Raw genomic sequence first — 24,416 nt, forward strand, 5'->3', positions numbered from 1 at the left:
CTTCTACTCACTTTGCTCTGCTGAGGTTAAATGGCCTCATCTCTAGGACTGATGCATAGAACCAGTTTAAGTAAATCTCTTTTCTTTCTCTCCAAATCCCTTTATGAGATATTCATCTCTTCCTTACCCTAGACATGAAAGAAACTAGTACTTTAGATTGTAAATTGTTAATCATTTCTTAAAGTTTTTTTTTTTGTATTTTGAATGCAAAGACACTATAACGTACTAAGGAAATTTAAAGTCAGATTTTGTGACTATGTAATAATCAGAAGAATGAAAGAAAGAAGTTGAAAGCAGAATGGGTGCCAGCTAATGACAAGTGAAAGAGACACCTTATAAGAAAGTGAAAGTATTTTTTTACTCTAAGTTTTGAAAGTGTTGAGAATGAATCCATTTACAACATTTATTCCCATGTTCATTCAAAAAGACAAACATTGCTTAATATTTATTCTATGCCAGGAACGATTAGTGACTGAATCGATGATAGAAATTTGCACAGAAACAAATACAAGAAGTTGAAAGTTAAAAGAGCTTGGTGGTATTTTTGTAATTCTTTTTTTGATTCATTATTTATTCATCCAGAAATTTAATTGATTCATTCAGTGAATTCATTCACTGATATTTGCTATTAATATTTATCTGTAACTGATTTATTCATTTATCCATAAAAATGTTTCATTACCTACTTAAATACCTTTCTAGCCAAAACATGGGAGAAAATAATAATGTTAATAATTTTTCTTTCAATTTATTCTTTCATTAACTAGGAATAGTCTAAAATAACATTGCTCAAATTATTTTTCATTTAGTTCTCATGTTTAACAACATTATAGATGTACACAACTCAAAAGAGCCAAATTGTGTTTTAAGGTTTGTTTGAAAGTCTTCATTTTTCTTTTTGCACCCCCTTGCTCTGCCCCTCTCCTGTCCCATCCTCTTCCTCTAATATTTTTCATTTCCCTTTCTTCACAGGCAACCAGTCTCTACTCTACTAAATAATTTGTGGGGCGTGGTATTTACCTCTTCAACTCTGAATAACATGTTCTCTGTCTCTCTTTCTCTCCAGTTTTAAGAATCATCTCTTGAGTTTTAACTACAGAAGGTGAGAATTTAACTTTTCATACACACTTTTCCGACTACTGCTAAATTTACCCATATTTTCCATCTTTCTTTTAAATAGAGTTATATTTTGGTCAGATTAAAGCTCAATCTTTACATAAGACAATTATATAATATGTAGTGTATTGTGTATGATGTAATTCATACAAGTTATATGGAATGAGCCAGGCAGTATTAGTTCTTTTCCTTTCCTACCTAAGTTTTGTTTCCCTTCGCCATCCTTTTGGGATTTCCTGTCTTCTTTTTCTGAAGATACTAGTTTTTCCTCTTAATTCAGTTTATTTACTTACTTTGACAAAGCATTCCTTCCACTTGCTTTCTGTACATTGATGCAAGGCAGACAAATAGTCTAACCCTTTGCATGTCTGAATATGTCTTTATTCTACCCAAAATAGTCAATGGCTTTCTTGTGACTGTATTTCCATGTTGGAAATCTTTTTTTTTTTTTTGCAGAATTTTGAATGTATTGCTTTATTATTTTCTCCCATGTTTTTGCTAGAAAGTCCAGTGTCATTCTGATCTTTGGTCCTTGGTATGAAACCTGTTTTTTCCTCTCTGGAAAATTGTAAGATTATCGTTTTTTCTGGCCCCAGGGTTCTCTAATTTCACTGTGATGTATCTGGGTGTACAGCTACTTTTGTCCATTGGACTGAGTACTCAGAGGGCCATTCAATCAGGAAACTCATACCTTTTAGTTCTGGATAATTTTCTTAAATTATTTTAGTGCTGATTTTATTTCATCCATTTTCTCTGTTCTTTCATTCTAGAACTTTTATTATTTGGAAAACAAACACGCTGAATGAATTCTCTAATTTGTACTTAATGTCCCTATTTTCCATCACTGTCTCTTTGCTTTCTTTTGGGGATATTTTCTCAAAACGATCTTTCCATCTTCTATTGAGTTTTTCCTTATGATCTGAATTTTTTTTTAATGTTGTTGTTTGCCTCTGAAGATGTTAATGCTACTCTTTGGTCAGGTTTCCTCTCATTGCATTGTCCCTGCTTACTTTGCATTGTTTCTTTCCCCTCACTGTCTTTTACTTTAGATGCTTTCTTAACTGTCTTGTGATGCTTGGCTGTCTGGTCATAGCTAAGAGTGGGGCCCTGGAAGCTGTTTGGAGTCTCTTGGCATGAGGTCTGACTTGCTAACTGTCTGCTTCACTGAAAGTTTTATCGGAGAACCCAGTGTTAGCATCTTCAATTCTTTTACCTAAGCCTGGCTGCACTCTCCCAGGGAAAGCACCTCTGAGCTCTTTTCTGAGGACTCTGATTCTGGCTGTCAGCGTTTTGGAAGCTGGAAGGAGAAGAAGGTCTCAACATTCAGTTTGTATGATTTCTCACAATCCCTTTATTTTCAGAACTGGTCCCAGTGCCCTTGACTTAGCTTGGTGTCCTCTGAGCCATAGATCTTTTCTTTATCCTGTCCTGAGAGGGAGCCTTCAGTTTTCTCCTGAAGTAGCCTGAGATTTGGGAATTTTAATTGTTTCTTCTTTTAAGAAAAAAATTTTTGGCTTTAAAAATTTTTGTTTTTTGGAGGAGGGGAGGTAATTAGATTTATTTATTTATTATTATTATTTTTTTAATGGAGATACTGGGGATTGAACCCAGGACCTTTTGCATGCTAAGCACACACTTTACCACTGAACTGTACCCACCCCCCATGAGCTGTACTCTCCACCCGATTGCTTCTTAATCATTCTTCCAACCAGTCTTCTTGGTTTTTAGCCCTATTTTCATCCCCAGTTTAAGATTACTCAATGTTGCCAGTTTCCAAGGTTTTGGGAGTTCTGTGGTATAATCCGATTAATTCTTGGCTTTCCCTACTGTTTGCTTTCTGAGATCTGCTAAGTCATTAACCACTAATCTTTCTGCTCCTCAGTTTCTAAAATTTACTAGTTGTATTCATATCTGCCATTTTCTTTATCTTTTTGGGTTTATGCTTTACCAAATCCTTTTACTTTTATTTTGGTGGGGTTTGCAAGGTAGTAGAAGCTTAGCGCCACTTCTAAATAGATATTTAAAATTATTAAGAGCATTTATTAATTAAGTACCCATTTTTATCATGCAGTCTTTCTCTAAGTATTCTATAATGAGAATTTTATATAGAGAATCTCAAAGGAATATGTGCTTATCTTGGTAGTAGAAGAATACAGAAAGAAGATGTGGCGGTGAAGCTATTAACTGAGGTTATTCTATCCCATTCAAACTCGTACCTGTGGGCTGAGTCTAGTAGGTATTATCTGGCCTACATAGCATTGAATATTCTTTTAAAAGAGCCTCATTTTATAAATATATTTTATATTTATTTTATAAATCTGCACTTCAAACTTCTTTTCAAAATCAGGCAATCTGTCAATATTGGGTCTGCATTTCCATATGCAACAATCGGCTGGCACCAGGAAGATAAGGCATGTCTTCTGTGTTTCAGCAAGTCCTCCTGTGTCCCACCCAGCCTGCTTCTTATTTATATTACCTGCTTGGCCCTTGTAGGCAATCCAGCCTTCGAGGATAAAAACACTAGATATCACGTTCCTTGGGGCAAGCAGCCAAAGGGAAAGACAGCGTTAAAAACGAGCTGCAAAGGCAGCAGCAGAAGGGATCCCAGTCTCATCAACCTCCACTTAATCTCCCTTAGGGGAATTGTCCAATGGACCACGTCAAGGGGCGCTTTGATGAATACAGTCTCGGAACAAGGGTGTGGCTTGTGTGTACCGAAAGGATAGTGGCACTCCCGTAGAGAGATTCAGGTGTGTTTATCTGCCAGGAGGTCTCCATATTTATGTTGTTTTGCCAGGGACCACTCAAAGTATAGCTCTTTGATTAAACCCTCTGTGGATGAATGCCATATTTCTTTAGATACATTGATACCTCAGCTTATGTTCAAGTCTTGCTCTGGCCTGAAAGTAATTTTACTCTCTTGGGTCATGACACTAACGATAACAATAAACGACATTTTTACAGGATATTTATTGGTGCCGTCAGCTGGCACATACACGTATCAAGGAATTCCCACAGACGATGCAAAATAAGTGTCACTTCTTCTCATTGGAAACTTCAGGAAGCTGAGAGTTAAGTAATTTATCTAAGGTCACATGATAATGAGTGAAAGAGTCAGAATTTAAATCCAGGTCTGTCTGATTTTAAAGCGCACGATTATTACCAGGATTCTAAATTGGTGTGTCCTTGCTTTCGTCCTGCATTACCAACTCTTGGCTGCACTAGTAGAAGCCCACTTCAGCTTGAACAACAAAAGGAAATATATTGAAAAATACAACCAAATTGAAAGGGCAAGGGTCTCACTGACCTTAAGGAACGAGTAGGACTGGAGGTCTGAATGGTGTCAGGGCTCTCTATCTGCCTGACCTCTGTTTCCCTCTGAAGCTAGCTCCATTCTCTTGCATCGGAACCTGGGTGTCTCCATGGTGGAGGGTCTCAGGGAGAGGTTGACATGTCTGCAGGCAATCTTTGATTTAGTGACTCGAAAAACAAGTGACTCTTCACTTGACATCTCCAGTAAAGAAATCCTAGGAAGACTCTCAGTAGTTCTGTTGGGTTCATGTGTCCATCCTTGGACCAGTTGCTGTGTCCAGGAAGAGATATGACTGCAAATTGATTTCCATAAAACCCCTTTGTAAAGCTGATAGTCTGTTAACATGAGATGGGGGAAAGAGTGATGGATAGGCAAAAGTAATAGCTACGATGCCTCTGTTTGTGTTGATTTTTAAATATAAAGTGCAGTTTTACAATACATTTATTACTTTTATCAGAAAAAGTAAAATCTGCAAGTCAAAAAATATCTAGTATTCACAGGATAATCTGAATGTTTTTGTTCAGATTCTTGGAGAACACTTCACTGCTGGCCCTATGTCCCCATGTAACATTTTAGAGCCTATAAAGGTACTAATGGACTGGGTTCACTAGGTCACAGATTACCGGCTTCAGTTACATAACTTGTACTGGAATAGGAAGTAGCCTTTAAAAAAATTTTTTTTAAATTTTATTTTTAGTGGGGTAATTAGGTTTATTCGTTTACTTTTAATGGAGGTACTGGCGATTGAACCCAGTATCTCGTGCAAGCTAAGCAGACACTGTACCACTGAGCTATATCTTCCTTCAGAAATAGTCTTGATTTAGATATTTGTAAGTCAGCCAAGTTACACAAAGTGAGGGATAACCTGGACTTAGTAGATTGATGAGTGAAGAGGGAGCTCCTGTTAAGGAACCATTACCAGAGGATCCTCATCTTTTTGATGGGTGGCAGAAAGATTTCCAGGAGCTGTAAGATTAATAGTGTTCTTGAAAAATACAAGAGAGAAAGAGCCTGTGAGTTAGAACCAGATTCCAGGGAAGTTTGAGCTACTTGAAAGAGACTTAAAAATAGAACAAATAAATGTGGTCTCAATTGGCAAGTTTAAGTTCTTCCCACTGTACTCTACTACTCTGTGGGATGAGAATCCATGAAAAAATGAAAGGCAATAAAGAAGCTACATTTTGTTTGCTTGTGTGAGTTGGTTAAATTGCAATATTGCTACGATCTGATCAGATTTACTTTAAAAAAGATCCTTCGAGCTACGGTTTTAAGACTGTATTCGGGAGCAGTGGGGTGAATGGTAGGAAGACAGTTTAGGAGTCTTGTGATGACCTAGAAGAGAGCTGATGGTGGCCTGGATCCAGGGGAAATAGAAAGTAGGGGAGAAGTGGGTGGATGTGAGAAATAGTAAAGGAAACCAGGATTTGGTGGCTGGAGATGGGAGTGGAAGAAAAAATCAGTGAAGGATTGGGACTGTCCTCTATCCAGGTTTCTGGCTTGGGCAGCTGGATGGGTGAAATTAGCATTTACTGAGTTAAAACCAGAGGAAGATCAGGTTTGGGTGGTGGGAGAGTCTGAGCTCAGTTTTGGACATGTTGAGATCAGAAGTTTATAGTTGTATTTACATATACACCCAAGAGCTGTCTCAAATTAGTCAGCCAACAAACCCGGTTGATTTGTTCTTTGAGGTGTTTTTTTTTTTTTTCCCCATCTCTGTTCTTTCTTTTCTATTTTTTTTCTTCTCCCACCATCATTGGGATTCCCATCACCTCACATCTGGAAAGTTGAATAATCTTCTATACTTCTCCTAATACTCATTCTGTATGGGACTGCAGGATTCAGCTCCTCAAAATCTGAGTGTGCTGTGCCATCGTCTGTCACACAATATTTCAATGCTTTCCTATTGCCAACATAATACTTTCAAAATTGCTTACAGATTGGCTCCTAACTACTCGAACGTTATCCTACTCTTCCCCAACTGAGAGTTTGCCTCAGTTGGGTTAAACTAGAACTTCAAATACAACGTACTCCTTCTTGTCTCTGCAGCTGAGCTCACGTCACAGCCTTTGCACAGTGTGAGCTTGCTTCTTCTGTCTACGCATTGACCCTTTCACCTCAGCCCTCAAGGCCCACATCTTCCCAGGAGACCATCAGTTAGTTCACTCCACTCCAGCTCCATCGAGTCCTTCTTTCTCTGAAAGTCAACCAGTGGCCATCTGTGCCCCTTCCATTGGCACTTATTCCCGTATTGCCTTGTTTTGTAATTTTGTGTTCATATAATCTCTCTGTACAAGATTGAGAACAGAGATCAGGTATCACACTACTTTGGTATTCACCAGAGCACCTAGCACATATTTCTACGTACAAAATAGGCACTCAATAAGTATTTGTCAACGTAAAATTTTTTTCTTTCTTGCTATCTTATCTCTGCCTGAGCAAACGAGGTCGATATGTGAAAGCAGTTGAGATTAAGCACGTAAAGTGGAAGAATAAACAGGAGACAGAGGAGATTTTGCTGAAACCTTACCATATTAAAAAAAAAAATCATCATTAACTATTAAATCTATTTTTTAAGCATATAAAATATTCAGATTACTCCTTTCATTTTCATAGCAATTTGGTAAATGTCTATTTAACAAGGGAAAGGCACACAGGTGCTAAAAAACAAAATAAGAATTTAAAAAAATTGACAACAAAAATAACTTGTTTTAATCAAAAAGCTTTTTGATTTTTTTTCAAGTGACTTCATAGAAAAACTAATAAATCTTAGTGTGGATCACTTACTTTGACTCCAAAAATGATTTTGAAAAAAAATCTCGTTTCTTTAAAAAAAATGATAAATGAGTAAAATATTCAGGGCAAGTTTGTTAGTGTAGATAGTAATAGATTTAATTCTGAATCTAAGCTTTCAATACATATCTAAGTTTGGAGTTAGAAATGACCAAAATATGCACGAATAAAAAATAAAAAGGAAAAAACTCTCAAACTATGATTCAATGCAGACATTTTCCATGAAATAAGCACTGATATTTTTTATTATGGAATTAGAGAAGTCAACTTAAAGCATATTTAAGTCAACAGAAACTGTTCTAGGTAAATGAATTTAATCTTCATGGTCACTGACACACAATATAATCTTGTTTCTCTCAGGATTTTATTCTTTAAGTAACTAAGTGACTCATAAGCTCAGAAAATATTTTCTGGTACAGGTAAGTCTGAGCTTAGCATGAAGTATTCTGAATATTTCTTCTCCTCTTCAGATGAGTATTTCAAAAATAACAGCTCCTTCCTGGAAGGTGTAATTGGCTTTTGGTTAGGAATGTCTAAAAATGATTGTCCTTTTGTGGAATGTATTTTAGGGCAAGCTAGAATATACTTTTTCCATTCTCCATCCATCAAAATCTTACCAATACCTTAGGGTTTAGTTCAAATGCCATCTCTCTTATACAACTTTGCTCATAATTAATCATCCTTTGCATCTTCTTTTTTTTTTTTTTTTGAGGGAGGGTAACATTTCTTACATTTTTATTTCAGTTTGCCAGATCCTGTAGTTGGTGTGTGTATTTGGTTTCACCCCATATAAACTAAAAATTATTCAACTTTATATCTCCCTTTATACCTTAATATACTTACATATGATAAGCGATCTGTAAGTGAATATATTTTATTTTTAAATATTAAAAAGTTAATCAACATGATACATAATTATGGTTAAAAAATAAAATACCATAGAAATATTTTAACTATATTGTTTATAATGAAAAAGCAATAGTCCCCTCTCCTCACCTTTCCCTACCCCTAATCTTGATTACTAGAAGGAACTACATTTAATTTTTAACCTTTTTTGATATAAGTTCTTCTGATGGCCACCTTCATTTCACTAAATAATACGCTTAGTCCCCTATTTCTTTTTTATTTTAGACATTTTCTATTGATTTCTTGTTATGGGAAATGACTATAATGGGAGATGCCTGGTATGGGTGATGAGGATTTTTTAAACTTAGATCTTTATCTACTTTTCTCTTATGCTTAAGTTGCTTTTCTTTCTCCAATATGGTAACTAGTTCCCAATAAAGGGAATATTCTTGGATATCTTCTCGGAAACCTCTGCCCTTTTCCCACAGTCTGCATGGTGGTTCCTCACAGTGCTGTGCCACAGCTGGCATTTTGGGACTTCTGTTTTTCAGTCTACTTGGTTGAATTTTCTGCTTTCTAAATTTCCTATTTTCTTTCTTCTTGGTTTTCCATCCACATTTTCTAGGAGTGCATCCTTAGGAAGCTTTTTAATCGGGGACATATGGGAAAGAAATTTTCCTAGTCACCCTGGAGTTTTATTTGATTTATAGTTTGTTTGTGTAAAGGATTCTGTATTGAAAATTATTTGCTCTCCAAGCATTGAAAGCAATGTCTGCTGTCTTCTGGTGCCCAGTGCTGCCAATGAAACATCTTACATCGGGGTGATTCTCATTCCTTCATAGATGAGAATCTGTAACATTCTAGAATCTTCCTATTATCCTTGGGTTTTGGAAGTTTCCCAGCTTTGGGATATTCTCTTCATGATTTGCTTGATGATTTTATATCTATCTCTATATCTTTACTGAGATATAATTCAATGTACAATTCACCCATTTCAAGTATACAATTCGATGGCTTTTAATTTTTTAATTTGCAGAATTGTGCAACTATCACAACTATGAAATTTTAGAATTCAGAGTATTTGCATCAGTACAAAAAGAAACCCTATATCCATTAGCAATCACTTGCCATTTCTCCTTTTCCCAGCTCCTGGTACACACTAATCTGCTTTCTCTCTTTACAGATTTGCCTATTCTGAATATTTCATAGAAATGGAACCATATGATAGAAACGCTTTTGTGTCTGGCTTCTGTCACCCAGCCTAACGGTTTCAGGGTTCATCTGTGTCATAGCATGTGTCAACACTTCACTGTTATTTATGATTGAATGATATTCCATTGTATGGACATAACACATATTGTTTATCCATTCATCAGATAATGGACATTTGGGTTGTTGCCACTATTTTTTATTTAAAATAATACTGCTATGAACTTTCAAGTACAAATTTTAGTGTGAACCTATGTTTTCATTTTTCTTGGATGTATATCTCTGAGTGAAATTACTGGATCATATGTCTGATGATTGTATTTTAATTGCTTAGATCTTTGTCATATTTTCTTAGTTTCCACTTTTCATAGTATCCTGCTCTTATTATTTTAGTATATTCTTGAACCTCTCTGAGAAAACCAATTGGCTTCATCAGTTACCGTTGCTACATCTGTTTTCTGTCTCCCAGAAGCTTGTTAAAATCTCCTAGATGCTCTTCCCTCCCTAGCCTTCCCAATCTTTTTGTTGTTTTGGGCTTAAATCTGTACTTGCATTTAGCAATATTTTAACGAGGTATTACCAATCCACGTCTTGGGTTGAAATCAGTCAATCAATATGTGTTAAATGGTTATCCAATTTCCCAATTAAGTGCCTGTAAAGTGGAGGTAAGTAGATTCTTTACCTGTTTTCTATCTACTTACCTTTGTGCAATAACCATGCGATACTTTACAAAAATCTGAACAGTGGAAAACTGACCATATAGAGAAACTACCATTAACAGCAGTATGTTCGACCTAATATCTAAGAGATTATGACCACGCTTTGAATTCTCTTACATTAAAAAGAGTAGAATGAAAAGCTTCATTCTACTTCTAAAATTCTTCTAAAATTCACATAGAGTTTGCTATTGATTCATACTGCAGACAAAGACAAATCACTTCTTTTTTATTTCAGCTACCAAATAGCACTTAGAATCTCTCCAGACTGTTGTGTTATGAACTCCCTGACTATTGAGAAGTATTAAATAAAACAAGTTTCCTGTGTTCAAACAAATCATCTAGAATAATATCAAGTAGACTTCATTTTCATATAGAGTAGGATGTCAGTCTACCCTCTGATTGCACTTGCTACCTTATCCTCTCCTGGGAGAACGTGTAAGTCTGGGGAACAGTGGTAATTCACACCGGTCGTCATGAAGGAAAGGAATTGCATTACTCTCAGGTTTTCCCATTAATTCTTTTGCAAGGAGTTTCATGGCTAGAGCTACCAGTCAGGAGCACCAATGCTCTCTACTCAGTAACTGCCTAGCATTTCAGTTTTTGAGAGAGGTGTCCCTATGAGTGGGTGAGGCCAGGTTACTTAAAGGCTGAATGACCTCTACTTACTTAATACGCTACTTGGTGGGATGTGCTTACTAGGAATTTTGCAGTGAATGGGGAATTGGGTCTGATGAATGCAGGATGACTTCTTTCTTTCCAAGAATGAGCCTCAGTTTCTGCAGGGGAACTACGTGCTTCTGTGCTTGGTCTTGAGAACGTTTTTATTATTCATCTTGATTTCCTCATTGGCAAATAGGGACACCTATGATAGCTTGATCAAATAACTATTGTAGCCTGATCAAACAAGGAACCTCAGAAAATGAATGCTCCATATGGCCTCATTTGTTAACACTGTTATATTTATGGGTGGGACAAACACCCCATACACACACAGACACACACACACACACACACACACACACAGTTACTAGTGCGAGGCCTCATTCCTTTGCCAGCTTTAACATCTATCATTGCATTCCAGATCCTATATGATTTAAATTGATAATGAGTTACAGGCTTAAAATTATATGCTTTGGGATGACTCATTATGCATAGGCATACTTCTATCATCCAAGTGTGCTTCTTTTAATTAAAGGACTGGGACGCTTTTAGAGTGTGGATCTGTTCGTCTAAATCATGGGAGAGTATTCCTTTCCTGGGTGAGCCCCGAGTTGTGTTGCCCTTAGTGTCGCTTGTGGTTCAATAAATCTCATTTCTTTTTTTTTTTTTCTAGTTTCTAGTTGGTATTGGTTTGATGTTGCTGGTATTTAAAACTTAAACAATCCTAAATTTTAAGCTATGTTGACTTTCCAGGAGGGCACGTCTGAGCCAGGATTTCCACAAGTGCAATTCCATCCAGGAGTTCGGAGAGAAATCAGATTTGGGTCTGCTATCTCAAGCCTCCAGTGTGTCCTAGAGACTAAATGCCTTGGCATCCCTCCTTCTTTGATTTTTCTTTTTTCTTCCATTTCTTCCAAAGTCCTCTTTCTTCTCTTTGGAACCACTGCCATGGTGGCTTTTCAGTGTATTTAAACCTCAAGAAGTAAAGACACTTTGTAGTTTCTAGAGCTAATGTCCTGTCACTGAATTGAGACCAGGTCATCTCTGCTTTCAAAACCTGTACTGATTTTCATGATAAAGGTGTTCTGTGTTAAATAAAGGGTCCCACTGCAGGATATCTAAGAACCTTTGCATCTTAGGAGTCCTGGGGTTGTGAAAAATGAAGTGATTGTTTATATGAACTGGCTAGGAAAAAAGATAGGAAGAGTTTTAAATTATGTAATTTGTTCATGAAAAAGGTTTAAGGGCTCTGAGTCACGTTCAGCCCCTTAATTCTACACATACGCCTCTCATTGAAGCTAACAGCTACCATGATATCTTGATTGAAGTCTTTGGAGAACATACTAGAATGTGCTGATAGGTCGTATTCTATCACACTCTAACTTAGGCGCTTGCCAGGACAGCACACTTCTCTCTTTGGAAAAAAAAAATTAATATTTGCTTGATTTCCTGATAAAAGGAACACTACAAAAGAATATTGCAAAACCTTGGAGGTTTGGCAGGGTTTCCCATGTGGGTGGAAAAATGTTGTTCTGAAGCCAAACTGGAATTGCTCATGAAAATATAACATAAAAAAATACATTAAAAAAAAAAAAGAACCTCCATCATGAAAAAAAATGATAAATGTATAAAACAACAAAGCTTATGGGCTTTACCATCATGTATTATACAAATACGATGATATATTCATGATCTTATGAAAATGGCTAACCTCTGATATTAGAGATAATTGGATTCTCTTTATTATGCCGATTTTAACCCTTATCAGATTCCCGCTCTGTTTGGATCTATGTCTGTTGAGTGTTGATGTATTTATAGCTTGCTTCTACCCTCATCCCACCTCTGCCTTTGGTATATAGTCTAGTACCCTTGCTTCTCAGAAAGGAAAACTACTTAAAGCTGTAAGATGTGTTAGGTTTGTCTTTATTCTTAATTGAGCTTATGAAAAATTTAAGCACTGGGATATCCCAAGTCTAGAGCTAAAAATCTCTCCCTTTATTCCAGCTTCACTCTTTGAACTCTTACTCTAACTGATTTTCATATGTCCCCCTTTTACCCAACCATAGCCTTTTATATAAGCTTTGGCATAGTAATGCTTTCCCCCTTATGCCACATGATAAATATGTGGGAGGGTGAACAGGGCTGTAAAAGACTGGTTAGCTGAATAGAAGATTTAGTGTTTTCAATGAATGGTTATTTTTGGTTTTGTTTGATTTTTAGTTCAAAAGGTATATACTGAAGTATTTTTCCTTAGCATCATTCCATAGATATCTATCCGTCTTCCTGCTTATGACTATCTGTCCTTTCCATAGAACACTGCAAATATAAGGGATGTGGCTTCAGAAATTCTCTATGAAGGAAAGATGGCTAATGTAAATTGCCTTATCCTATGTCATAGATCCTGGGGTTGTGTATTAATAGTGCTTCTTTGTTAGATGGTAGAGAGTCAATTTCCCCTAAATTAGAGAAGGTTTAAAAATTTTTTTTTTTTTTTTTTTTTTTTGCTAAATGAAGGAATGGAAAGAGAAGATGTCACAGATTAGGTTGGAGATGGTTCTGAAAAGGGCATACCATAGTTTAGCAAACAAAGGAAGTCACTCCATTCTTTTGAACTCTCTGAAATGCATAAAGAGTTCAGAGAAGGGATATATGAATGATATACAGATAAGCTGGAATACATGAAGGAAGCTTAAAGATAGTCAATGGAGAATTTAGATGGACGTTGAGACTACTGGCCCGAGAGATGAGCTCAGGTTGTCATATCTGAAATGTGTTGAGGAGGTAATAATTCTGTGTTCTGGTCTATTTCTGATGAGTGTGGAGGAAGGTGGCTAACATGGCTAATCTGAAATACGTTTTGGTGGGGGAGGGATATAGCTCAGTGGTAGAGCACACACTTAGCATGCATGAGGTTCTCGGGAGTGACTGTTAAACTCTATAATTCCATTTTGTTTACATAAAAGAAGGATCTAAGATGTTTATTCTGGGTGAATGGAGATATTACTTCACTGATGGAAATCGAATCATTGAAGGGAGATTAATTTTAGGGAATAAGACTTGAAGTTTAGAGTAAGGGTGAATTTAGAGATATCCCACAAAGATCTGAAAGTTCAGAAAAAAAATCAAGAGTTGAGGTCTAGAGTAAGACACTGAATAATCATTCCTTAAATTTAAACTAATAGTGGTAAGTTAGAAAATAGCCTGGTGGCAGGAACAGAACACTCCACCGAGCAGTCAAAGATAAATTTTATCGTGGCAAAACATTTTCCTCTGTCAGTATGAGACAAAGGTGAAAGCTGGAGACTGAGGATTTATGGAGAGCAGGAGATATGCTGAAGACATATTGCCCAGGCTTATACCAGCTGGGGTGCCAGGGAGGGGTACAGGATCATGAGCAGCTCAACGGTGTTGCAATTCTGGTAGATGCCAAATCCACAGAGATCAGAAAAGTGGGGGAGAGTGGTGGAAATTCTGTAAGATTCTGAATCATATAGAAGGGTTCAAATCTGAATAACTATTTGAATGTAATTAGGCAAGTTGTTTAAGTTTTCTGAGTTGATTAAATGAGATAACATTTATGAAGGTGAAAGGTAGAGAGTTCTCAGGTGGGGAATTTATATTTATATATGTATTTGGAAAGGTGGGGCTGGCTAAAAATTGTATCTCGGGCTCATGCTTTGGGAAAAATGAATTTCTGAAACTTTGGGAAAAAAGTGAATATAAAGACAGATGTATTTACTTATCTATTCTTATTCATTTATTTATTTTACTTTGTCTTGTTCCTAAAAGGACAAATGAAGATAGTTTGCAAATATGCATATCCTAAAAAATTACTTTGCAAGTATAGTGTACAAAGGTACCTATAATACAAGATTAAAATACGTAGAAATTAGGTTTAAGAAAAAGGAGGCAAAGGGAAGCTAAGGTAATAGACCAGAGAAGACCCCTCAGGTGGGTTTAGAACAAATATATAGCATCATGAATTTGATAACTTGGCTAGAGACAGTGTATAATTTTGGCTTGAAATTTTAGATATAGTTGTTTCATATGACATGGAGACATTTATTAGGAACTATCCTGCTGGCCAAAGGCTGAGAGAGGGATGATGCAGGCACATTCTGCTCTCACATCTCTTAGCAGCTTGTGTAAAGCTTGGCTTAATTTGTTTTTCAGGGGCATGTTTAAGAAGGTAAAGATGTTGTGAACTTTTCATGCTGTTCCTCCATTCCTTTGCACCTCACTGACTGTTTTTTTTGAGGGGAACCCACAGATTGAAGCCATCTGAGGGGCGTGGGAGGAAAGGTAAGCGTCCTTGGTGGTGAAGGACAGCAGTGATTGGGTTGTTTGTTCCCAGGATGGACTGGTTTACAGAGAGAAGCTGAGCAGGGGTCAGAAAGAAGAGATTGGACATCTTAGCGCCTTCTGGATTGGATCCTCATTTTGGCATCAGTATTTTGTTTGAACTGAATTGCCAGAATATTAGACACACCCATATTTAAATATAAACATGCTTCAAGAATACATTTCTAAGCCAAGCATACATAATGCTTTAATTATCTGATCTTGTCAGTCACCCACATCTTAATTCTATTCCTGGTAGCAGTAAATGAGTGCCAGCATTAACTCACAAGATCATATGCCTTATGTCTGCACAGCTTTAAACATTTTAAAGTGTTTCAGGGTAACTTCTATGGTTTAAATATGTCTTTCCCAAATTCACATATTGAAATCTAACAGCTAAGGTGATGATGGGGTCTTTGGGAAATGATTACATCATGAGGATGGAGTCCTCACCGATGGGATTAGTGCCCTTATAAAAGAGACCTGAGAGAGCTCCCTTGCCCCTTTTATCCCCACATGAGGGATACAATGAGAACTGTGACCCGGAAGAAAGCCCTCACCCAACTCCACCCAGATCCTGAACTTCGAGTCCCCAAAACTGTGAGAAATAAATATCTGTTGTTTATCAGCCACCCTGTCTGGTACTTTGTTTTGGTAGCATGAACAGACTAAGATAGTAGCCTTTCTCCACATTTCTGATTCTCACGAAAACAGTCTGAAAAAGACAGCATTGGTATTATCATCATTCTCATCTCATGAATGAAGCAACATCTTTAAAGTGTTTAATTTAGTCCTCAGTTCATATTTCTGGGAAGTGATAAAGGTAGAGTGAGATCTTTGTATTGTCTTTTGTGCATACATGTATGTGTGTGAGAAGTAGAGAAATCTGTGGGATCCTGGAACAGAAAAAAATTGATGGTAATAAAAGAAATTGGGGAAATCCATAGTTTAGTTCATAGAAATGTACCAATCTTGGTTCTTAGTTCTAACAAACTAGAATTGTTAAATGAATCTAGAAATGATGGTCATGAATCTAGAAACAAAGGAGGAATATCTGAACAATGACTCTTTTAGGAATACCTGAGTTCTACAAGAACATGAGAATTTCAGAAAAAGATACTGAATAAATGGTCAGGGACTTATGGGGAAAAAAATGGGAAAAATGTCATCTAAAAACATAGAGTTAAAAAGAACTAAAGAGAAGGCAATAGTGTCAGATGTGACATCCCACTGCCTACACGTCTACAAGTCATTCCTTGCTCACTGGACCTGCTGTTTCTTTGGTGTTCTCTAGCTCTGTGAATGGCATTACCACCACAAGTTGCTAGGCCAGAAACTGGAGACTCTACCCTCTTCCTGAGCCCTCTAAGCAACCAATCACTTGGCCTCTGGCCTCCTGACTATCTCTTCCATCTTTTCACTGCAAAGTTCACGCCTCCAGCATCTCTTTCCTGAACTGTTCCCTGCAATAGTCTCCTATCTGATTCCCTGCTTCCTGTCTTTTCCTCCTTTTTCTTATTCTCTAGAATCTTTTTTTTTCCTTTTTCTTTTCTACCTTTTGGAATTTTTAAAGATAGAGAAAAATCCAAGGGAAGAGAATAACCATCATCCATATTCTAATCACTCAGAATTAATCACTGTTGACATATTATTTATATGCTGCCAGTTTTTCTTTTAAAAGAAAAATCACTCTTTTGTTTTGCAAAACCAAAATGACCCACATTCCATACAAAGGATTGAAACAAGATGAAAGAGTCACAGAGATGAAAGTTCAGAAATCACCTCTCGTCTCATGTTGCAGAAATGATCATCGCTCAATTAGAAAGCAACATTCTCGTTTTCTCTCAGTGCCCAGAGCGAGCTTTCTAAATGAAAACCCAATCAGTCTCATTGCCATTCTGTAAAGTTCCAGTCTAATCATGAGCAAAACTTTAGGCAAACCAAACTGATTGAGAGATGGTCTACAAAACGTCAGACCAAGACTCCTCAAAACTGGCAAGGTTATGAAAAACAAACAAACAAAAAAGATTGAAAGAGTGCGTCAGCCAAGAGATGCCTAAGGAAGTGTAATTATGAAGATACAACGTGCTTTCCTGGATGAGATAACAGGAACAGGACATTAGAGCAAAAACAGGTGAAACCTGAGTAAAATCTGGAGTTTGGTGGGTAGTCACGTATAAATGTTGGCTTCTCAGTTTTGACAAATGTACTATGATTGGGTAAGATGTTAATGTTAGGGGTAACTGAGTGAGGGGTACACAAGGGCTTCCTGTTCTAGCTTTGTAACTTTTCTGTAAATCTAAACTTATTCCAAAATTTTTAAGAAATTGTATAAAAAAGTTATGCAGAAAGAAAACTTTTAGTGGCATCTCAGCTTTCAGGAGCAACTTTCTACCCCTTAGCTTAACAGATAAGGCTTTTCATAGACAAAGATCCGCCTTCTTCTCTCTAGTCCTATCTTCCACAAACCTACATTACATACCTTTCACTGGAGTCATTTGGAATCACCTAATCATGACATGCTTTTCCTTGCAAACCTGCTTCTGTTCTTGTGTTTCCCTTTTCCAGGTCACCTCCTTTTTGTTTTTTGGGTTTTTTTTTTAACATAATATGTTTTTTCAAATCTGTCTACTCCCTTCCCACAGTACCACCCTGATGGAAGCCACCACCACATCTTATTGGAATGACTAAAATAGCCTTCCTGCTAGAGTTGACTCTTGAATAGCAAGGGTTGGAACTGCGTGAGTCCACTTGCACCAGGTTGTTTCCAATAGTGAATACCACGGCACTACACGGACCAAGGTTGGCTGAATCTATGGATGCAGAGCTTTAGATACAGATGAGCTGTGTTTGTGGAAGGCTCGCTGTAAGTTACACTCGAATTTTTGACTGTGTGGTGGGTTAGCGCCCCTAACCCATGCACTGTTCAAAAGTCAACTCTAATTTTCTTTTGCCCACTTTTGTCCCTCTCCAATGTATTCTCTACTCAACAGCTACAATAATCTCTTAGAAGTACAAATTTGATTATGTTTTTCTTAAAACTTTTCTTTAGGATTATCCTTTTTTTAAATTTTAATTTTTTATTGAAGTGTAGTTGATTTACAATATTGTGTTAGTTTCAGGTGTACAGCAAAGTGATTCAGTTATATGTATACATACATATATATTTTTTATTTTCAGATTCTTTTCCATTATGCTATTACAAGAAATTGAATATACTTCTCCATGGGCTGTCTTCGTTTTTAGACTAAAAGCCAAAAATCTCTGTGGCTTCCTTGCTGTAAAAAGTCAAGGGTAGCTCCTCCATAATGGACTTGATGGTGGGTGCAATAGTCAGAGAAGGGGTTCACCCTTCCAAAGCTGTACTTTCCTTGGCACACATTTGCCCGTTTTCCTTATCTGGCTAAGTCCTACTAGTTATTTAATAAAAACTTCCCCTGGCCTATCTACCCCCACCCCTTGAGCACGCACCCCTGGTTTCTGCCTGGTATGAGAGGAAAGGCTACTATCTTTCCATGGTTAAGAGCCAGTTGGCCTGAATTGGAAGTGACTCTATTCTTTTTTTTTTTAATTTTAAAACTTTTTAATTGAAGTGTTGTCAATTTACAATGTTGTGTTAATTTCTGGTGTACAGCATAGTGATTCAGTTATACATATATATTCTTTTTCATTACAGGTTATCACACGCTATTGAATATAGTTTCCTGTGCTATACAGTAAGAAGACCTTGATGTATATAGTAGTTTGTATCTGCTAATCCCAAACTCCCAATTTATACCTTCCCACCTTCCAAACCCTTTGGTAACCATAAGTTTGTTTTCTGTGTCTGTGAGTCTCTTCTGTAAATAAGTTCATTTGTGTCATTTTTTCAGGTTCCACATATAAGTGATATCATATGATATTTGTCATTCTTTGTCTTCTGTGAACATTACCTGGAGTGACTAGATTACTTATGTATTAGTAATCTGCATTTAGTTTTAGAACTAAATCACTTGTGAGTAAAATTGTCTTTTGAGGAAATTTTAAAAGCTCAACATTAAAAAATCTATCTTGGATAGGAATCAAATATTCAGCACAGAAAACTTTGCCATTCTTTTCTGTCCTCTTTCAGGAGGAGCAAACAGTTGACTGGAATTTTGGTTCATATCAGATTTGCAGGGTGAGCAGTAATGTTTATATCACAAATGCCAACTCAACATGGTGCTGCACACGTGATCAGAAAGTGCTGCATTAAGGGGACGAAGAGTAGATGTTGTGATGGTCCTTTTGGCGCCAGAAGGCACCCTCAAGCAAAGTTAGGGAGAACTTTCTTCCAAAGTGAGATCAATCTAGTCACAAAAAGATTCTATCACTCTGAGATTTCAAAACAACTTTCATGGAAAGAGACTGAGAAATTGAAATCCAAGTGTGCCAGCTCTCAGCAGGACAAGCATCAGGCCATACTGAAGACATTTTCTTTTGAATACTTTACATGAGAACTCGGATTTACCTGAGAGATGTGAAGAGACGTAAACCTGACTGACAAGGCCCTTGAGGGGATCTCATCAAGCTGTAGAAACAAGAATAATTAATTGGGCAAGATAATAGAGTCAATTTTGTTAATTTTGCAGAAGTCCAGTTTCTTTTCTTTCTCCATCAGTTTGGAGGTAATTATAAAAGCAGGAAAAAATTAGATTTACAACTATAAGTCTTTCCAAGTTATTGAAATATGTACTGTTCAGTGCTGACTGGGCAGCTTAACAAAGCCCAAGATTTAGAGCCACAGCAGACTATTGAAAATGCCTAAATTCTCTTACGCAGATTTCTTGTTTAAAAAAAAAAGTTCACAAATTAAGTTTTGCACAAGATTTTAATAAGTATGTGCTATCCCTGAGCACACATGGAATCATGTTGAAAATTCTCAGTTGTGCCCGTGGAATTTGGATAACATGATAAAATAGAAAGATGATATATCTTTCATTTTGATAGATACACAGGGTCCTGTTTTGCTCATGGTAGGTCTTAATAGGAGACTTTACAAAAGGAAGGTAGTGGGGAAAATACACAAATCTAGAAAAAACAGCAAAAAAAAAAATCCCACATTATTGGTCCTGATACACCAAAGAAAAATTAAAAGAATAATTATATTACTTATTAGGTTGCTATCAAAATTCAAAACCTGCTTTCCTATTGACCCTACAGAGATATCTACACAAATACGCAAAGGTATAAGAACAAAGTTGTTTCTGTGTGGTTTACAACACAAAATGGCAATGCTTCCATCAATACGGAATTAATAAGATACATTATTTCTATCTATACAATTAAATAGTTGGCTAGATCTATAGCATAGATATAAAAAAGTGCCTATCATGTATTCATTAGTACATGCAAAAGATCTTCTTGAGTGTCAGTGAATACTAGTCAAGATGTTACAGATAAAGGACAAAAAGGATCGAGACAGTCAAGGCAACAGGTCTCCTCGAGCTAGTGTGTGGAGAAGAGAACAGGGAAAATAAACAGGTAAGATTATTTCAAAGGGCTACGTTATCAAGAAATACAATGAGGTGATATGGTAATAGAAAGTTATTGGAGAGGCTTCTTTGGTCAAGGAAGGCCCAGAAAGTGGCATGTGACCTGGACCTGGTGACTGATGGTCTCGGCAAACAGTAGAGCATGTGGAAAGGCCCTCAGGTGGAATGAGCTTGGTGTCTCCTGAATGGAGAGGGCCCACACGGCGGCCACCATCCACAGGCAGAGAGATGCTTGGAGAATGGGTCATGGAGGGGTTTGTAGGCCACAAGGAGGAGTTAGATGAATTCTGCTGACAGTGAGTAGGAAGCCATTGAAGCGTTCCAAACAGGGGGGTGACATGATCTGATAAATGATATAAGAAGATCGCACTGGCAGTATTTGCTCGAAGAGGAAATGGAGGAGAAGCAACCAGTCAGAACCGCAAGAGTCTAAGTTCAAGATGATGATGCGTTTGGCCGTAGTGTGGGCCTTGGGGATGGCAAGAAGTGAATGCACTAGAATGTTCTTCTCAACTATGACGTTGCTGAGACCTCGTGCTGTAAAGCCACTGCTTCCACTCCTGACTTGGAACTAGATCTGAGCTCTTCCATGGGTTCTCTCTGAAGTCTCATAGTCTCATTTTCCTCCTCCAAATATGGAGGAATGAATGAATGAATGAATGAATGTTCCCAGGTCTGCAGTATCTCTTCCTGGGGGCTGTTGCTCAGATTAAACGGGATAAAACCTGTGAAAGCATTTGCCAAACAGCAAAAGTGTTGTACAGTATCTGGTATGATCATGATGAAATCAGAGAGGTTCCAGGGGGAAAGCACTGGCCCAGCTGGGCTGCCAGGCTGCTCCTTCCCAGGTGTCACAGGGGTGACAGTGAGTACCTCTGTGAAATCTCCTAGAAGGCGGTTTCCCTACAGAAAGTGGACAAAATGCATCTCATAACCTCAATCAAGGCATAGCAGTGAGACAAAGCTGAGGGAGGACAAACTACTTAGTAATCACAAAACAACTGGCTGCCAGATAAGTGATATAAATAATAAAATATTTTCCAGCTGGAGTGATTTCATTAGGTTGGCTTTCTCTCAGGGCTTTGATGCTTCCTGCTTGTGAATTAGTCCCTTTGGGGGTGACTGTCAGGTATGAGGGGAAAATTCAGGAAGTTCTGGAGGCCCAGGTTTTTAGGAACTTCTAAGTTTCTTAATTAATATGTGGGAAATGGCTAGAAACTTCGAGGAATGTAGTTCATTCCCTTCACACTTTAAGAACTACAACTTCAGGACAGGAAGGAGAGCTTCATTCTTAGGTAAAATTGCTGTGATCATAAACATATGGTATGAAATATGGCATTCAGGGAGACTTCTGGTCAATATAATTTTTGACTGCCTTCAAGCAGTAGATATAGAAGGACATTGAGTTCATGTTTGACAACCAATATAGAAAGTATATGACCCCTCCAGCCCCCACCTTTTGAAGAGGAGGGCAATTCCAGTTTACCTTGGTGGGGAGGATAACTTTCATATAAAGGACCAGATAGAGATTCCTTAAAAAACTAAAAATAGACTTACCCTAAGATCCAGCTATCCCACTCCTGGGCATGTGTCTGAAGGAAACTCTAATTTGAAAAGATACATGCACCCCAGTGTTCATAGCCGCACTATTTACAATAGCCAAGACATGGAAGCAACCTAAATGTCCATCGACAGATGACTGGATAAAGAAGATGTGATCTATATATACAATGGAATACTACTCAACCATAAAAAAGAATGAAATAATACCATTTGCTGCAATGTGGATGGACATGGAGATTGTCATTCTAAGTGAGGTAAGCCAGATAGAGAAAGAAAAATACTGCATGATATCACTTATATGTGGAATCTAAAAAAGAGACACAAATGAACTTATCTACAAAACAGAAATAGACTCACAGACACAGAAAACAAACTTATGATTACCAGAGGGGGAAGAGGGTGGGAAAGGATAAATTGGGAATTCAGGATTTGCAGATACTAAGTAATACATATATAAAATAGATAAACAACAAGGTCCTACTGTATAGCATAGGGAACTATATTCAATATTCTGTAATAGTCTATAATGAAAAAGAATATGAAAAGGAATATATACACACACACACACACACATACACATATAACCAAATCACTATGCTGTACACCAGAAACTATACTTCAATTTACAAAAAAGAAAAAAATTCCAAGGGCAAAAAAAGAAAGAAAAAAATAATAAAGCGCCAGATGGTGAGAAAGGGAAGAAAAATCTGTAGGATCAATAATGATTTCTTAATCCTGAAGCCACACGTTCTAGTCATTTCTTCTGTAAAAGTCTAATTGACGTCAGTGACTTCGACCATTCATGCTCGTTGCCTTTGAGTTCAGTCTTATCTTGGTTTCATCATACCACCTACCACCTCCCTCCACCTTCAAACAATGGCCCCATCAAGCCAGTTCTGAGCATGCCCCAGGCTTACTTTCCTAGGGGAAAACTGAGCATTACCTCACTTCCTGAAAATGTGTCCAACAGGAACAGAACACTTCTCTCTATGAAAAGCAGACAGCAATATTAGCATTTGCCAATTTGGTGATTTGCTCACTTCAAGGACTACGGAATGTTTGTAGTGGGGCTAAATGTGTACCAGTGTAGCCTCTGGGAGGCTTTTTTGTTTTTTGTCTTTTGTTTGCTCTGGTCTATATTTTTAGCAAGTGAGAAATAGTGGTCTTCCCTTATAAAACAGATATGCAGTCTGTACAAAATTAACATGATTTGGCATTCACTAGGCCAAATGAAAGTTGTGAGTGATGCAATATTTCAACTCACAGGTATTTTATGGGACATTAACATATCAAGTTAGAAGAATGTTCTTTGTAATCCAAAATATTGATTCATTAAAAAAAAACTTGATGGAATAGAATTGTTCCTAAGTTATTATTGCTGTTCCCATAAAAATATTTTCTGTTTAAATTCATAACAAACGTTCTGAGGAGGAGAAATGTATTTCTATGTCCCATTTAACAATCCAATAACTTTGTTTTCAAAATCTCATTTTATTCCAGCTGGAAGATATACGATCTTGTTATACAAAACAAGCACTTCATCGCTACAGAAACTTGTTATTGGAATTTATGATGATAATGTTCCAGAGAGGGTGTAAGGCATAACCTTTATCAAGTTTAAACTACATGACGTGCAGCTGAAACTTCATCTTTGGGAGGGTTAGATAGACATTCCTTCAATAAAGTGATAAACACAGTTTAGTGTGAAGACATCTACCGACATTTGATAGAAATGTGAGCATTTGGATTATTCTGTAATGAGACTTTTAAATGTTTTAATAATTATGACCCACCCTAATTGCATCTATCTAATAAATGGGAAAAGATAGAACGTGGGATAAAACTGTGGGTGTGTGCTTTGAAAAGGAGAAGTGTCATTGAAGTGCAAATACTGAAGCTTGGATGTGTGACCGTGAGAGGGTCACGTGACAGGTGACTCCGTGGCAACCTTCCCGAGACTCTGCTGGCATTATCACACAAGAACATTCCTGACCCAAGATATTCCTGTCTCTAGGTCTTTGAGATACACTTCTTTCTAAGATTTTTTTTTTCCTTCCTTTCCTCTGTCCTCTTCTGACAAAATCCTAGTAATAGTTCAGGTCTTGAGCTGGCCACCCCTTCCTCTGGGAGTGGTCCTGAGTACCCCAACCCTCTGACCTCTGGTGACTAGGTTGGGCTCCCTGCTTTGAACTTCCATTTCTCCCTGAGCTTCTCCATGAAATTTATTACTGTTTCTATTTTCCAAACAAAACCAAAAACCTATCATGTCAACATTCTATACTAGCTTTTTAAAAAATTCTTTTAAAAATATTTTACTTATTTATTATTGTATTATTTTAATTATTT

At 37.2% G+C, this 24,416-nt stretch overlaps 1 long non-coding RNA gene across 1 annotated transcript; it reads left to right on the plus strand.

Annotated features, from left to right (window-relative positions):
* The first annotated feature begins 1,065 nt into the window (after positions 1 to 1,065).
* Positions 1,066 to 23,803, plus strand: LOC116283217 (uncharacterized). Its single transcript, XR_012058773.1, has 3 exons — positions 1,066 to 1,102; positions 17,640 to 17,860; positions 23,571 to 23,803. It is a non-coding gene; the product is annotated as an uncharacterized lncRNA (long non-coding RNA).
* The last annotated feature ends 613 nt before the right edge of the window (positions 23,804 to 24,416 follow it).

The sequence above is a fragment of the Vicugna pacos genome, chromosome 14 (genome assembly GCF_048564905.1).
Source record: "Vicugna pacos chromosome 14, VicPac4, whole genome shotgun sequence".
Taxonomy (NCBI): Eukaryota; Metazoa; Chordata; class Mammalia; order Artiodactyla; family Camelidae; genus Vicugna; species Vicugna pacos.